A 15130-nucleotide genomic window follows, 5' to 3' on the forward strand; every position below is an offset into this window, starting at 1 on the left:
CTAACCACTAGGCTACCTGCCGCCTCTACACTCTAACCACTAGGCTACCTGCCGCCTCTACACTCTAACCACTAGGCTACCTGCCACCTCTACACTCTAACCACTAGGCTACCTGCCGCCTCTACACTCTAACCACCTGCCACCCCTGGATGGCAAAACAGATGGATCCTATTTGTGTCCCAAATGGCACCCTATTCCCTTCTATAGTGCACTACAATTTTTCAAAAGGGAAAAAAGTACTTTAAAATAAGATATTTTTTTATAAAGGGAATAGATTGCCATTTAGGATGCATCCCAGGTGTCCAGGACACTCCTTTCATCCTCTATACAACTGCTCCAGTATGGAGGGCAGACAGACAGACAGACAGACAGACAGACAGACAGACAGACAGACAGACAGACAGACAGACAGACAGACAGACAGACAGACATTTCCATGCTCAGAGTCTCAGCCACTTTAGATTTGAGTGTTTTCTGTGTTTTTATCCCAGTGTTTTTCTCTAGCTGTATATCAACAAGGTGTATACTGTCTATACTGACTGTCTTTAATGACAGTGTGAGTCGCTGTCTACATCAGAATGGTACCACTCCTACTTGGTTGGGTTGGTCGGTGGGATAGTTGGGGTGGTTGGTGGGGTTGGGTTGGTCGGTGGGGTGGTTGGGTTGGTCGGGGGATGGTTGGGGTGGTCGGTGGGATGGTTGGGGTGGTCGGTGGGATGGTTGGGGTGGTCGGTTGGGTTGGGGTGGTCGGTGGGGGGGTTGGGGTGGTCGGTGGGGGTTGGGGTGGTCGGTGGGGGTTGGGGTGGTCGGTGGGGGTTGGGGTGGTCGGTGGGGGTTGGGGTGGTGGTGGGGTTGGGTTGGGTTGGTCGGTGGGATGGTTGGGGTGGTTGTGTTGGGGTGGTTGTGTTGGGTGGGTTAGTGGGCGGGTTAGTTTGGGTTGGTGCCATTCTGTTCGTCACTCCTTCAGGAAGAGAAAACTGGTTTGGACTCGTTATATCCATCTATGATAGAATACTATCTTATGATGACATGTTATAGTGAACTCTGTAGAGAGATGATGGCTGGAGGAATGTGGGATATAAACAAATATACTGTATTTAGCCTTTTTTTATATTGATGTAGTTCTGTCCTTGAGCTGTTCTTGTCTATTCATGTTCTGTATTGTGTGTTGTGTGGAACCCCAGGAAGAGTGTCTGCTGCTATAGCAACAGCTAATGGGGGATTCTAATAAAATACCAGAAAACGAGTTTGTTGGACTCCCACATAATCATTATGGTTTCCCTCGTCGTCATGACAATACTGGAACCAATCACTACTAATCTATGGACCACACCAAACTACGGTGTTGTCTGACATGGCACCCTATTCCCTATAAAGTGCACTACTTTTGACTAGTGGCTTTGGTCAAAAGTAGTGCACTACGTAGGGAATTGTATGTGTCTGTACAAAGTAAAAGGGGATTTTTATACTGAACAAAAAAATACAAGTTCAACGATTTTACCGAGTTACATTTCATATGTGGAAATCAGTCCATTTTAAATAAATTCACGACTGAGAATACCTTTAAAAGAAAATGGGCCGCGGGATATCGTTACGGTATTTCACGGGCCGCGGGATATCGTTACGGTATTTCGCGGGCCGCGGGATATCGTTACGGTATTTCGCGGGCCGCGGATATCGTTACGGTATTTCGCGGGCGGGCTCGCGGTATTTCGCGGGCCGCGGGATATCGTTACGGTATTTCGCGGGCCTCGGGATATCGTTACGGTAATTCACGGGCCTCGGGATATCGTTACGGTATTTCGCGGGCCGCGGGATATCGTTACGGTATTTCGCGGGCCGCGGGATATCGTTACGGTATTTCGCGGGCCGCGGGATATCGTTACGGTATTTCGCGGGCCGCGGGATATCGTTACGGTATTTCGCGGGCCGCGGGATATCGTTACGGTATTTCACGGGCCGCGGGATATATTTCTATGCATTCAAATTGCCATCAATAACATAAAATGTTGTACGTAGTTTAAGCCTGCCCAAACCATTACCCCACCACCACCATGAAGCACTCTGTTCACAACGTTTACATTAGCAAACCGCTCGAACACACGACGCCATGCACGTGGTCTGCGGTTGTGAGGCCAGTTGGACCAAATTCTTTACAATGACGTTGGAAGCAGCTTATGTAGAGAAATGAACATTCAATTATCTGGCAACAACTCTGGTGGACATTCCTGCAGTCAGCATGCCAATTGTACGCTCCCTCAAAACTTGAGACATCTGTGGCGTTGTGGTGTGATACACAACTGCACATTTTAGAGTGGCATTTTATTGCCCCCAGCACAAGGTGCACCTGTGTAATGATCATGTTGTTTAGTCAGCTTCTTGATATGCCACACCTGTCAGGTGGATGGATTATCTTGGCGAAGGAGAAATGCTCACTGACAGGGATGTAAACACATTTGTGCACAACATTTGAGATAAATTAGCTTTTTGTACGTATGGAACATTTCTGGGATGTTTTATTTCAGCTCATGAAAGACGGGACAAACACTGTACATGTTGCGTTTATATTTCTGTGCAGTATATATCAATGCGCACATCCTTAGTAGCCTCTACTTGTCACTTTAAGATGATTACGGCAGTCTGAATGATGGCTGTCTGAATGATGGCTGTCTGAATGATGGCTGTCTGAATGATGGCTGTCTGAATGATGGCTGTCTTTCTGTCGGCAGTCTGAATGATGGCTGTCTGAATGATGGCTGTCTGAATGATGGCTGTCTTTCTGTCGGCTGTCTGAATGATGGCTGTCTGAATGATGGCTGTCTGAATGACGGCTGTCTGAATGATGGCTGTCTGAATGATGGCTGTCTTTATGTCGGCTGTCTGAATGATGGCTGTCTGAATGATGGCTGTCTTTCTGTCGGCAGTCTGAATGATGGCTGTCTTTCTGTCGGCAGTCTGAATGATGGCTGTCTTTCTGTCGGCAGTCTGAATGATGGCTGTCTTTCTGTCGGCAGTCTGAATGATGGCTGTCTTTATGTCGGCAGTCTGAATGATGGCTGTCTTCATGTCGGCAGTCTGAATGATGGCTGTCTTTATGTCGGCTGTCTGAATGATGGCTGTCTTTCTGTCGGCAGTCTGAATGATGGCTGTCTTTATGTCGGCAGTCTGAATGATGGCTGTCTTTGTCGGCAGTCTGAATGATGGCTGTCTTTCTGTCGGCTGTCTGAATGATGGCTGTCTTTATGTCGGCAGTCTGAATGATGGCTGTCTTTCTGTCGGCTGTCTGAATGATGGCTGTCTTTCTGTCGGCTGTCTGAATGATGGCTGTCTTTCTGTCGGCTGTCTGAATGATGGCTGTCTTTCTGTCGGCTGTCTGAATAATGGCTGTCTTTCTGTCGGCTGTCTGAATGATGGCTGTCTTTCTGTCGGCAGTCTGAATGATGGCTGTCTTTCTGTCGGCAGTCTGAATGATGGCTGTCTTTCTGTCGGCTGTCTTAATGATGGCTGTCTTTCTGTCGGCTGTCTTAATGATGGCTGTCTTTCTGTCGGCAGTCTGAATGATGGCTGTCTTTCTGTCGGCTGTCTGAATGATGGCTGTCTTTCTGTCGGCTGTCTGAACGTTGGCTGTCTGAATGATGGCTGTCTTTCTGTCGGCTGTCTGAATGATGGCTGTCTGAATGTTGGCTGTCTTTCTGTCGGCTGTCTGAACGTTGGCTGTCTGAATGATGGCTGTCTTTCTGTCGGCAGTCTGAATGATGGCTGTCTTTCTGTCGGCAGTCTGAATGATGGCTGTCTTTCTGTCGGCAGTCTGAATGATGGCTGTCTTTGTCAGATGTCTAAACTTTGGATGTCCATTCCTCAAGTTCCCGTCATGACTTTAAAACTCAAATCTTTTAAACTCAAACTGTGTTTAGACTGTATGCTCCATTTGTTATATTCTATTATTAATTCTAAGTACTTTGGGTTTCTTTAAAAAAATGTTTTTATTTTTGTTATATTTACAATGTGTTTAAAATATTGAAATTCACAAAATATTTTCCTGAAAGATGCTTTGGAAGTATTTTGTTGAGGAAAACAGTTGTAATTGATGCTATGCTGTATTGCTGCATTAAATAAGAGAAACTGAAAGTCTCCTCTTTACCTAAAAAGGCAAACAAATAAAATATGAAAATTATAGTTTTTATCTAAAAGCTTCTGTACCTAAAAAAAATAAAGAAAAAAAATAGTTTTACTCCCATAAACTGTTAGAGACTGAAGAGGAAGCGAGACACCCCACTTATTTTTTCCCTGTATTTTTATGGTTCAATGAACGAAGTAGACCAGACCCACTGCTTATGGTGTCTACGAGAGGGAGGGAGAAAGAGAGCAGAGCAACAGGCCCAACCCCCACTACTAAAACTCCCTACAAAGGCCTGAACCTAGGAAGAAACCTAGAGAGGAACCAGGCTCTGAGGGGTGGCCAGTCCTCTTCTGGCTGTGCCGGGTGGAGATTATAACAGAACATGGCCAAGATGTTCAAATGTTCATAGATGGCCAGCAGGGTCAAATAATAATAATCACAGTGGTTGTAGAGGGTGCAACAGGCACCAACATGGACAGGAAGATCACATCAGTGACTCAACCCACTCAATTGATGCACCCCTCCTAGGGATGGCATGGAAGAGGACCAGTAGCCAGCGACTCAGCCCCTGTAATAGGGTTTGAGCCAGACGACACTCAATCATAGGACCTACTGAAGAGATGAGTCTTCAATAAAGACTTAAAGGTCGAGACCGAGTCTGCGTCTCTCACATGAATAGGCAGACCATAAAAATGGAGCTCTATAGGAGAAAGCCCTGCCTCCAGCTGTTTGCTTAGAAATTCTAGGGACAGTAAGGAGACCTGTGTCTTGTGACCGTAGCGTACGTGTAGGTATGTACGGCAGGACCAAATCGGAAAGATAGGTAGGTAATGCTTTGTAGGTTAGCAAACCTTGGAATCAGCCCTTGCCTTAACAGGAAGCCAGTGTAGGGAGGCTAGCACTGGAGTAATGTGCAGTCTCAGTGATATGATGGGGTCTAAAACCAGACTGAAGCATTTCATATACATTGTCTTCAGGAAGGCAGTGAGTTGCTGAGCAACAGCTTTTTCTAAACATTTTGAGAGGAATGGGAGATTCGATATAGGCCGATTTTAGTTTTTAAAATATTTTCTGGGTCAAGGTTTGGCTTTTTCAAGAGAGGATTTATTACTGCCACTTTTAGTGAGTTTGGTACACATCCGGTGGGATAGGGAGTTGTTTATTATGTTCAACATAGGAGTGCCAAGCACAGGGTCCAGTATGCAGCTTTAAGGTTTATAGGCCATGACTATTTTCATCAATATGTCAAGAGATATAGTATTAAAAAACTTCAGTGTCTCCCTTGATCCACCGACACACCAGGTGTGAAACAGGGAAGAGACTCAGGGGATGTGCTAATTTTGTATAGAGCAGACTCACTATGAAATTAGTCAAAACAGGAAAATGTTACATCTGTATAGAAATGAATAAGTAATTTATCTTAACATTGTCCCCCCAGTGGAATCCCCATACTTTGATGACAGCTTCTCCATGTGAGAGGGGGAAATCAATCATGTTCAGCACAGGGACATGTACTAGTCTGTGACGACTTAAATGCCAGAACCGGACAAGAACCTGACACGTGTAACAGTTGTTAAAGTACTATGTGAATTTCACCAGGTTCATATATCAATATGTTGTGTTGTTTGGTTATGCATGCCTGCATCCTGGGAGAAGAGGAGTAGGTACTTACGTTTTGCCCTGCGTGCTCGTGCTCAAATCATTTCGATGCACTGAGAAGAGAAAGAGGCGACGATTCTCAGAACATAATGTGGCTCTACAAATGTTTTATTTCCTTGTGGATGCAGATGGAGGATGCAGAGAGTCAGTTCTGCTTGATTAAAACTACTTGATCTCCAAAGTCCACGTTTATAGTCTCTATCAACCACACACAATGCAGAGTTACAGTGGTACTGGCTACATCAGCACATGGGGACAAACACCTACCTGGAGGTGACAGCATTCCCTTCCAGCCCCCCACAACTACAACAACATGACCAACAAAAAAACAGGTCACAACTCCTGCAGCCTTGTCAGACGCTGGGTATATGCAAAGTCAATGGCAGGCTTCGAGGAGACCTCTATGCTAGGTACACCTATCGCTCATCTCTTGGCAGAAGTACTGTAGACTATTTTATCCCTGACCTCAACCCAGAGTCTCTTAGGGGTGTCAGTGGACTGACTGAATGCTCAGATCACAGCAAAACCACAGTCTACTTGAACAGTAATACTCAATCATGAGGCATCAAAGCCAAAGGAGCTGAATAATACACTTGTCAAAAAAAAGAAACCTTTTTCTTTCAAAGAAAATTAGTAAAAATTCAAATAACTTCACAGATCTTCATTGTAAAGGGTTTCAACACTTTCCCATGCTTGTTCACTGAACCATAAACGAACATGCACCTGTGGAACAGTCGTTAAGACACTAACATCTTACAGACGGTAGGCAATTAAGGTTTCAGTTATGGTCCTCACCAGACATCACCAACAACAACGTCACCTATGGGCACAAACACATCGTCGCTGCACCAGACAGGACTGGCAAAAAGTGCTCTTCACTGACGAGTCGTAGTTTTGTCTCACCAGTGATGATGGTCAGATTTGCGTTTATCGTCAAAGGAATGAGCGTTACTCAGAGGCCTGTACTCTGGAGCGGGATCGATAAGGAGGTGGAGGGAATTGCAGGCAATCTCAACGCTGTGCGTTACAGGGAAGACATCCTCCTCCGTCATGTGGTACCTTTCCAGCGGTCCTCTTACTGAGGGCTCATCCTGACATGACCCTCCAGCATGACAATGCCACCAGCCATACTGCTTGTTCTGTGTGCGATTTCTTGCAAGACAGGAATGTTAGTGTTCTGCCATGGCCAGCGAAGAGCCCAGATCTCAATCCCATTGAGCACATCTGGGACCTGTTGGATCGGAGGGTGAGGGCCATTCCCCTGAGAAATGTCTGGGACCTGTTGGATCGGAGGGTGAGGGCTATGGTCATTCCTCCCAGAAATGTCTGGGACCTGTTGGATCGGAGGGTGAGGGCTATGGTCATTCCTCCCAGAAATGTCTGGGACGTGTTGGATCGGAGGGTGAGGGCTATGGTCATTACTCCCAGAAATGTCTGGGGCCTGTTGGATCGGAGGGTGAGAGCTGAGGGCTATGGTCATTACTCCCAGAAATGTCTGGGGCCTGTTGGATCGGAGGGTGAGAGCTATGGTCATTCCTCCCAGAAATGTCTGGGACCTGTTGGATCGGAGGGTGAGGGCCAGGGCCATTCCCTGAGAAATGTCTGGGACCTGTTGGATCGGAGGGTGAGGGCTATGGTCATTCCTCCCAGAAATGTCTGGGGCCTGTTGGATCGGAGGGTGAGGGCTATGGTCATTCCTCCCAGAAATGTCTGGGACCTGTTGGATCGGAGGGTGAGGGCTATGGACATTCCTCCCAGAAATGTCTGGGACCTGTTGGATCGGAGGGTGAGGGCTATGGCCATTCCTCCCAGAAATGTCTGGGACCTGTTGGATCGGAGGGTGAGGGCTATGGCCATTCCTCCCAGAAATGTCTGGGACCTGTTGGATCGGAGGGTGAGGGCTATGGTCATTCCTCCCAGAAATGTCTGGGAACGGGAAAATAATGTAAGAAGAGCAGAATTAGGCCGATACCCGCTAATGTTCAAAATCCAGAAAAGAGCCGTTAAATTCTACAACCACCTAAAAATGTGATTCCCAAACCGTCGGAGGGTGAGGGCCATTCCCCTGAGAAATGTCTGGGACCTGTTGGATCGGAGGGTGAGGGCTATGGTCATTCCTCCCAGAAATGTCTGGGATCTGTTGGATCGGAGGGGGCTATGGCCATTCCTCCCAGAAATGTCTGGGGCCTGTTGGATCGGAGGGTGAGGGCCAGGGCCATTCCCCTGAGAAATGTCTGGGATCTGTTGGATCGGAGGGTGAGGGCTATGGTCATTACTCCCAGAAATGTCTGGGGCCTGTTGGATCGGAGGGTGAGAGCTATGGTCATTCCTCCCAGAAATGTCTGGGACCTGTTGGATCGGAGGGTGAGGGCCAGGGCCATTCCCCTGAGAAATGTCTGGGACCTGTTGGATCGGAGGGTGAGGGCTATGGTCATTCCTCCCAGAAATGTCTGGGGCCTGTTGGATCGGAGGGTGAGGGCTATGGTCATTCCTCCCAGAAATGTCTGGGACCTGTTGGATCGGAGGGTGAGGGCTATGGCCATTCCTCCCAGAAATGTCTGGGACCTGTTGGATCGGAGGGTGAGGGCTATGGCCATTCCTCCCAGAAATGTCTGGGACCTGTTGGATCGGAGGGTGAGGGCTATGGCCATTCCTCCCAGAAATGTCTGGGACCTGTTGGATCGGAGGGTGAGGGCTATGGTCATTCCTCCCAGAAATGTCTGGGAACGGGAAAATAATGTAAGAAGAGCAGAATTAGGCCGATACCCGCTAATGTTCAAAATCCAGAAAAGAGCCGTTAAATTCTACAACCACCTAAAAATGTGATTCCCAAACCGTCCATAACAAAGCCATTACCTACAGAGAGATGAACCTGGAGAAGAGTCCCCTAAGCAAGCTGGTCCTGGGGCTCTGTTCACAAACATAAGCAGACCACACAAAGTCCCAGGACAGAAACACAATTAGACCCAACCAAATCATGAGTAAACAAAAAGATTACTTTACACATTGGAAATAATTAACAAAAAAACTGATCAAACTAGAATGCTACTTGGCCCTAAACAGAGAGTACACCGTGGCAGAATACCTGTCCACTGTGACTGACACAAACTTAAGGAAAGCTTTGACTATGTACAGACTCAGTGAGCATAGCCTTGCTATTGAGAAAGGCCGCCGTAGACAAACATGGTTCTCAAGAGAAGACAGGCTATGTGCACACTGCCCACAAAATGAGGTGGAAACTGAGCTGCACTTCCTAACCTCCTGTCAAATGTATGACCATAGAGACACATATTTCCCTCAGATTACACAGATCCACAAAGAATTTGAAAACAAACCCAATATTGATAGACTCCCATATCTACTGGGTGAAATACTGCAGCGTGCCGTCACAGCAGTACGTGTTGTGACCTGTTGCCACAAGAAAAGGGGGTGGGGGGTGTATTCATGTTCTGGTCTATTCATATGTGGGTTAGCTAAACAAAGGACCAGGGTAGAGGATGGGTGGTGGGGGCTAGGACACGTGGTAGCAGGCACATGGTCCATACAAAAACAGGCAGCAGCCACGTGCCTGTTTCAACAACAATACAGCCAACCCTATCACACAGTACACACACACACACAGACTGATGAACCCAGAGACCTTGCGGATTGGGGGGGGATAGAGTAGAGAGGCAGAGACTGAAGCGAGACATCCCACTCCCTAATTTGTTCTGGTTCATATACAGTCAATGAACTAAGCAGACCAAACCCAGCTAGCTAATGCATTGGTGGCTATGGGAGACCCACCCCATTAAGCAGACCGGAACTGACCATTTCTTTCAATGGTAAACGACCTGAGTGGGACATCTTATTTTATCAACCATCTTTGGTAGAGGAATGTTTGTTTGGCTTGGAGTCCCACATGGCTACCTACTGCCTACATGGCTAACTACTCTATGCATGGGTACCTACTGCCTACATGGCTAACTACTCTCTACATGGCTACATACTGCCTACATGGCTACCTACTGCCTACATGACCACCTACATGGCTACCTACTGCTTACTTGGCTACCTACATGGCCTCCTACTGCTTACATGGCTACCTACATGCCTACCTACTGATTACATGGCTACATACTCTCAACATGGCTACCTACTACCTACATGGCTACCTACTGCCATCATGGCTACCTACTGCCTACATGGCTACCTACATAGCTACCTATTGCCTACATGGCTACCTACTGCCTACATGGCTACCTACTGCCTACATGGCTACCTACTGCCTACATGGCTACCTACTGCCTACATGGCTACTTACTCTCGACCTTCTCCACTGCTGTCCCGTCGATGTAGATAGGAGGTTGCACTCTCTGCTGTTTCCTGAAGTCCACAATCATCTCCTTTGTTTTGTTGACATTGAGTGAGAGGTTTTTTTTCCAGGCACCACACTCCCAGGGTCCTCACCCCTTCCCTGTAGGCTGTCTCATCATTGTTGGTAATCAGGCCTACTACTTGTGTCGTCTGCAAACTTAATGATTGAGTTGGAGGCGTGTTGCCACACAGTCATGGGTGAACAGGGAGTACAGGAGGGGGCTGATCACACACCCTTGTGGGGCCCCAGTGTTGAGGATCAGTGAAGTGGAGGTGTTGTTTCCTACCTTCACCACCTGGGTGGTCCAGGTGGGTAGTCCACCACCTGGGTGGTCCAGGACCCAGTTACAAAAGGGCTGGGTTCAGACCCAGGGCCCAGAGCTTAATGAGGAGCTTGGAGGGTACAGTACTATGGTGTTGAACGCTGAGCTGTAGTCAATGAACCGCATTCTTACAGGGATGTTAACAAATGTGTGCAGACAATTAGAGAGAAATAAGCTTTTTGAGCATATTGAAAGATTCTGGGATCTTTTATTTCAGCTCAACAAACATGTTGCGTTTTTATATTTTGTTCAGTATAGAAATAACGCCGTTCTCCACTGTGATAAGAGCTAAGTAAGAAATAGGTAAATTCGTAAGTTGCTTTGGAATTGGAAAATTACAATTGTTTAAGATCTATTTGACCTTATGATCGCCGGAGACATGTGAAACCAGTCATATGGCAGAGAACTGAATCATATCAACATATCAACCTTTCACACGTGAAGTTTAACAAATGCTTTTTTTGGGGTTAGTTTCTTTACATTTTGCATCATTCCACTTGTTAGTTTACCTTTCTTTCCTCTGTCCTGTGGTTGTTCCTGAGGATTCTAGCAATAGTGCAACATTGTGCTAATTAGCCAATAGTGCACCATTGTGCTAATTAGCCACATGTAGCCAATAGTGCATCATTGTGCTAATTAGCCACATGTAGCCAATAGTGCATCATTGTGCTAATTAGCCACATGTAGCCAATAGTGCATCATTGCGCTAATTAGCCACACGTAGCCAATAGTGCATCATTGCGCTAATTAGCCACATGTAGAGTAGCCTATGTAGCCTATTTGAATCATGGGGTGGCAGGGTAGCCTAGTGGTTAGAGCGTTGGACTGGTAACCGGAAGGTTGCAAGTTCAAATCCCTGAGCTGACAAGGTACAAATCTGTTGTTCTGCCCCTGAACATGCAGTTCACCCACTGTTCCTAGGCCGTCATTGAAAATAAGAATTTGTTCTTCACGGACTTGCCTGGTTAAATAAAGGTATTACAAAATTATGGAACGCAGATGGACCTTGTCAAAGTTCCATGATTATCAGGGTAGATTTTGAGAACCCCATTTCCACACGTCTCTCCTCTTCCAATATAGTTGAACAATCAAATATTTTTATTTATTTATCTTTAGGCAAGTCAGTTAAGAACAAATTCTTAATGACAGCCTAGTTCAGGGGCAGAACAACAGCTCGGGGATTCGAACTTGCAACCTTTCAGGTTACTGGTCCAACGCTCTAACCACTAGGCTACCCTGCCGCCCCAATATGGCAACTTAAAGGATGAACAAACCCACTGTTTTAGATTCACCAACATACAGTATTTTGTGCGTGAAAGCTCTGTTAGCATTTGTTTTATTATTAAATACATTCTTAACCCTAAATGATATACAATAGAGTATTTTTAAATCTACAAATTGTTGCTGAAAAGGAGAATATGTCTTCACATGGCTCTCTCCATATTATTCTAGTGAGTCTCATGAAAATTCTAATTAAAAAAGGTACCAAATTTAAAGTGATGGCTTTAGATATATGAACTGAAAACTCTGTTAGCCAGCAAGTGGGAGGGGTTTTACAGTCACAAAGTGTTCTTCTTCTCTGGTAAATAATTGGAGGGCTTAGATTGTGTCAACACCCTGGCAGAGAGAGAGAGGTTGAAGAACTTCTGATGGGTTTTCAGCAGTGGAATTACATATTTACATTACATATTACATTTTCAGCAAGGAAACTACGCCTGCAGAGTTTGTCAAAAGTATGTGGACACCTGCTCGTACAACATCTCATTCCAAAATCATGGGCATTAATATGGAGTTGGTCCCCCCCTTTGCTGCTATAACAGCCTCCACTCTCCTGGGAAGGCTTCCCACTAGATGTTGGAACATTGCTCCTATAACAGCCTCCACTCTTCTGGGAAGGCTTTCCACTAGATGTTGGAACATTTCTGTGGGGACTTGCTTCCATTCAGCCACGAGAGCATTAGTGAGGTTGGGCACTGATACTGGGAGATTAGGCCTGGCTCGCAGTCGGCGTTCCAATCCATGTTCGATGGGGTTGAGGTCAGGGCTCTGTGCAGGCCAGTCAAGTTCTTCCACACTGATCTCGACAAACCATTTCTGTATGGACCTCGCTTTGTGCACGGGGGCATTGTCATGCTGAAACAGGAAAGGGCCTTCCCCAAACTGTTGACACAAAGTTGGAAGCACAGAATCGTCTAGAATGTCATTGTATGCTGTAGCGTTAAGATTTCCCTTCACTGGAACTAAACCTTAATTTAACTAAGCAAGTCAATTAAGATCAAATTCGTATTTACAATGATGGCCTACCCCGGACGATGCTGAGCCAATTGTGCGCCACCCAATGGGACACCCAATCACGGCCGGATGTGATGCAGCCTGGATTCGAACCAGGTACTGCAGTGATGCCTCTTGCACTGAGATGCAGTGTCTTAGACTTCTGCGCCGCTAAGGGGCCCTCTTCTTCCACCAAACTTTAGTTGGCACTGTGCAATGGATTTAGTTATTTAAATTTTGGGATAGCCAGGGCCACAATTCAACACACATAAGTTACAAACAAATAATTTGTGTTTAGTGAGTCCGCCAGAGCAGAGGCAGTAGGGATGTGCTACACGCTTCAGCATTTCCATTCTGAGTGGCCTACCACTTCGCGGCTCAGCCGTTGTTGCTCCCAGACGTTTCCACTTCACAATAATAGCACTTACAGTTGACCGGGGGGCAGCTCTAGCAGGGCAGAAACTGGACAAACTGACATGTTGGAAAGGTGGCATCCTATGACGGTGCCACATTGAAAGTCACTGATCTCTTCAGTAAGGCCATTCTACTGCCAATTTTTGTCTATAGAGATTGCATGGCGGTGTGCTCGATTGCATAAACCTGTCCGTCACGTGTGTGGCTGAATTAGCCGAATCCACTAATTTGAAGGATTATCCACTTTAAAAAAAAGATATATATAGTTTGTCTGAATACCAACTATTGAGAAATGTGAAGGAAAGGGCACTACTACCCTTAGGTCTCTGGACAAAAGTAGTGCACTTTGTAGGCAACAGGATTCTAGTTGGGATGCGAAGGCAACAGGGTTCTAGTTGGGATGCGAAGGCAACAGGGTTCTAGTTGGGATGCGAAGGCACCAGGGTTCTATTTGGGGTGCGAAGGCACCAGGGTTCTATTTGGGGTGCGAAGGCACCAGGGTTCTATTTGGGGTGCGAAGGCAACGGGATTCTAGTTGGGATGCGAAGGCAACAGGATTCTAGTTGGGATGCGAAGGCAACAGGATTCTAGTTGGGATGCGAAGGCAACGGGATTCTAGTTGGGATGCGAAGGCAACAGGGTTCTAGTTGGGATGCGAAGGCAACAGGGTTCTAGTTGGGATGCACATACTGAAGGCAAACTTCACCCTATTCCCTACATCAGGGCTCTCCAACCCTGTTCCTGGAGAACTACCCTCCTGTAGGTTATTTTCAACCCCAGCTGTAACTAACCTGATTCAGTTTATCAACCAGCTAATTATTAGAATTAGAGGTCGACCGATTATGATTTTTCAACTCCGATACCGATTATTGAAGGACCAAAAAAGCCGGTACCGATTAATCGGCCGATTTGTATTCTTTTATTTACTGAATGAACACTTATTTTAACTTAATATAATACATCAATAAAAATCCATTTAGCCTCAAATAAATAAGGAAACATGTTCAATTTGGTTTAAATAATGCAAAAACAAAGTGTTGGAGAAGAAAGTAGAAGTGCAATATGTGCTATGTAAGAAAGCTAATGTTTCAGAACATGAGAACATATGAAAGCTGGTGGTTCCTTTAAACATGAGTCTTCAATATTCCCAGGTAAGAAGTTTTAAGTTGTAGTTAATAGACTATTTATAGGACTATTTCTCTCTACCATTTGTATTTCATTAACCTTTGGCTATTGGATGTTCTTATAGGCACTTTAGTATTGCCAGTGTAACAGTATAGCTTCTGTCCCTCTCCTCGCCCCTACCTGGGCTCAAACCAGGAACACATCGACAACAGCCACACTCGAAGCAGCGTTACCCATGCAGAGCAAGGGGAACAACCACTCCAAGTCTCAGAGCGAGTGACGTTTGAAACGCTATTAGCGCGCCCCCCACTAAACTAGCTAGCCATTTCACATTTGTTACACCAGCCATTAGGCTGATAGGCTTGAAGTCATAAACAGAGCTGTGCTTGCGAAGAGCTGCTGGCAAAACGCACGAAAGTGCTGTTTGAATGAATGATTACAGGCCTGCTGGTGCTCAGTCAGACTGCTCAATCAAATCAGACTTAATTATAACATAATAACACACAGAAATACGAGCCTTATGTCATTAATATGGTCGAATCCGGAAACTATCATTTTGAAAACAAAACGTTTATTCTTTCAGTGTAATAAGGAACCGTTCCGTATTTTATCTAACGGGTGCCATCCATAAACCTAAATATTCTTGTTAAATCGCACAACCTTCAATGTTATGTCATAATTATGTAAAAATCTGGCAAATTAGTTCACAATGAGCCAGGCTGCCCAAACTGTTGCATATACCCTGACTCTGCATGCAATGAACGCAAGAGAAATGGCACAATTTCACCTGGTTCATATTGCCTGCTAACCTGGATTTCTTTTAGCTAAATATGCAGGTTTAAAAATATATACTTCTGTGTAT

Source organism: Oncorhynchus tshawytscha, linkage group LG16, assembly GCF_018296145.1.
Source record: "Oncorhynchus tshawytscha isolate Ot180627B linkage group LG16, Otsh_v2.0, whole genome shotgun sequence".
Lineage (NCBI taxonomy): Eukaryota > Metazoa > Chordata > Actinopteri > Salmoniformes > Salmonidae > Oncorhynchus > Oncorhynchus tshawytscha.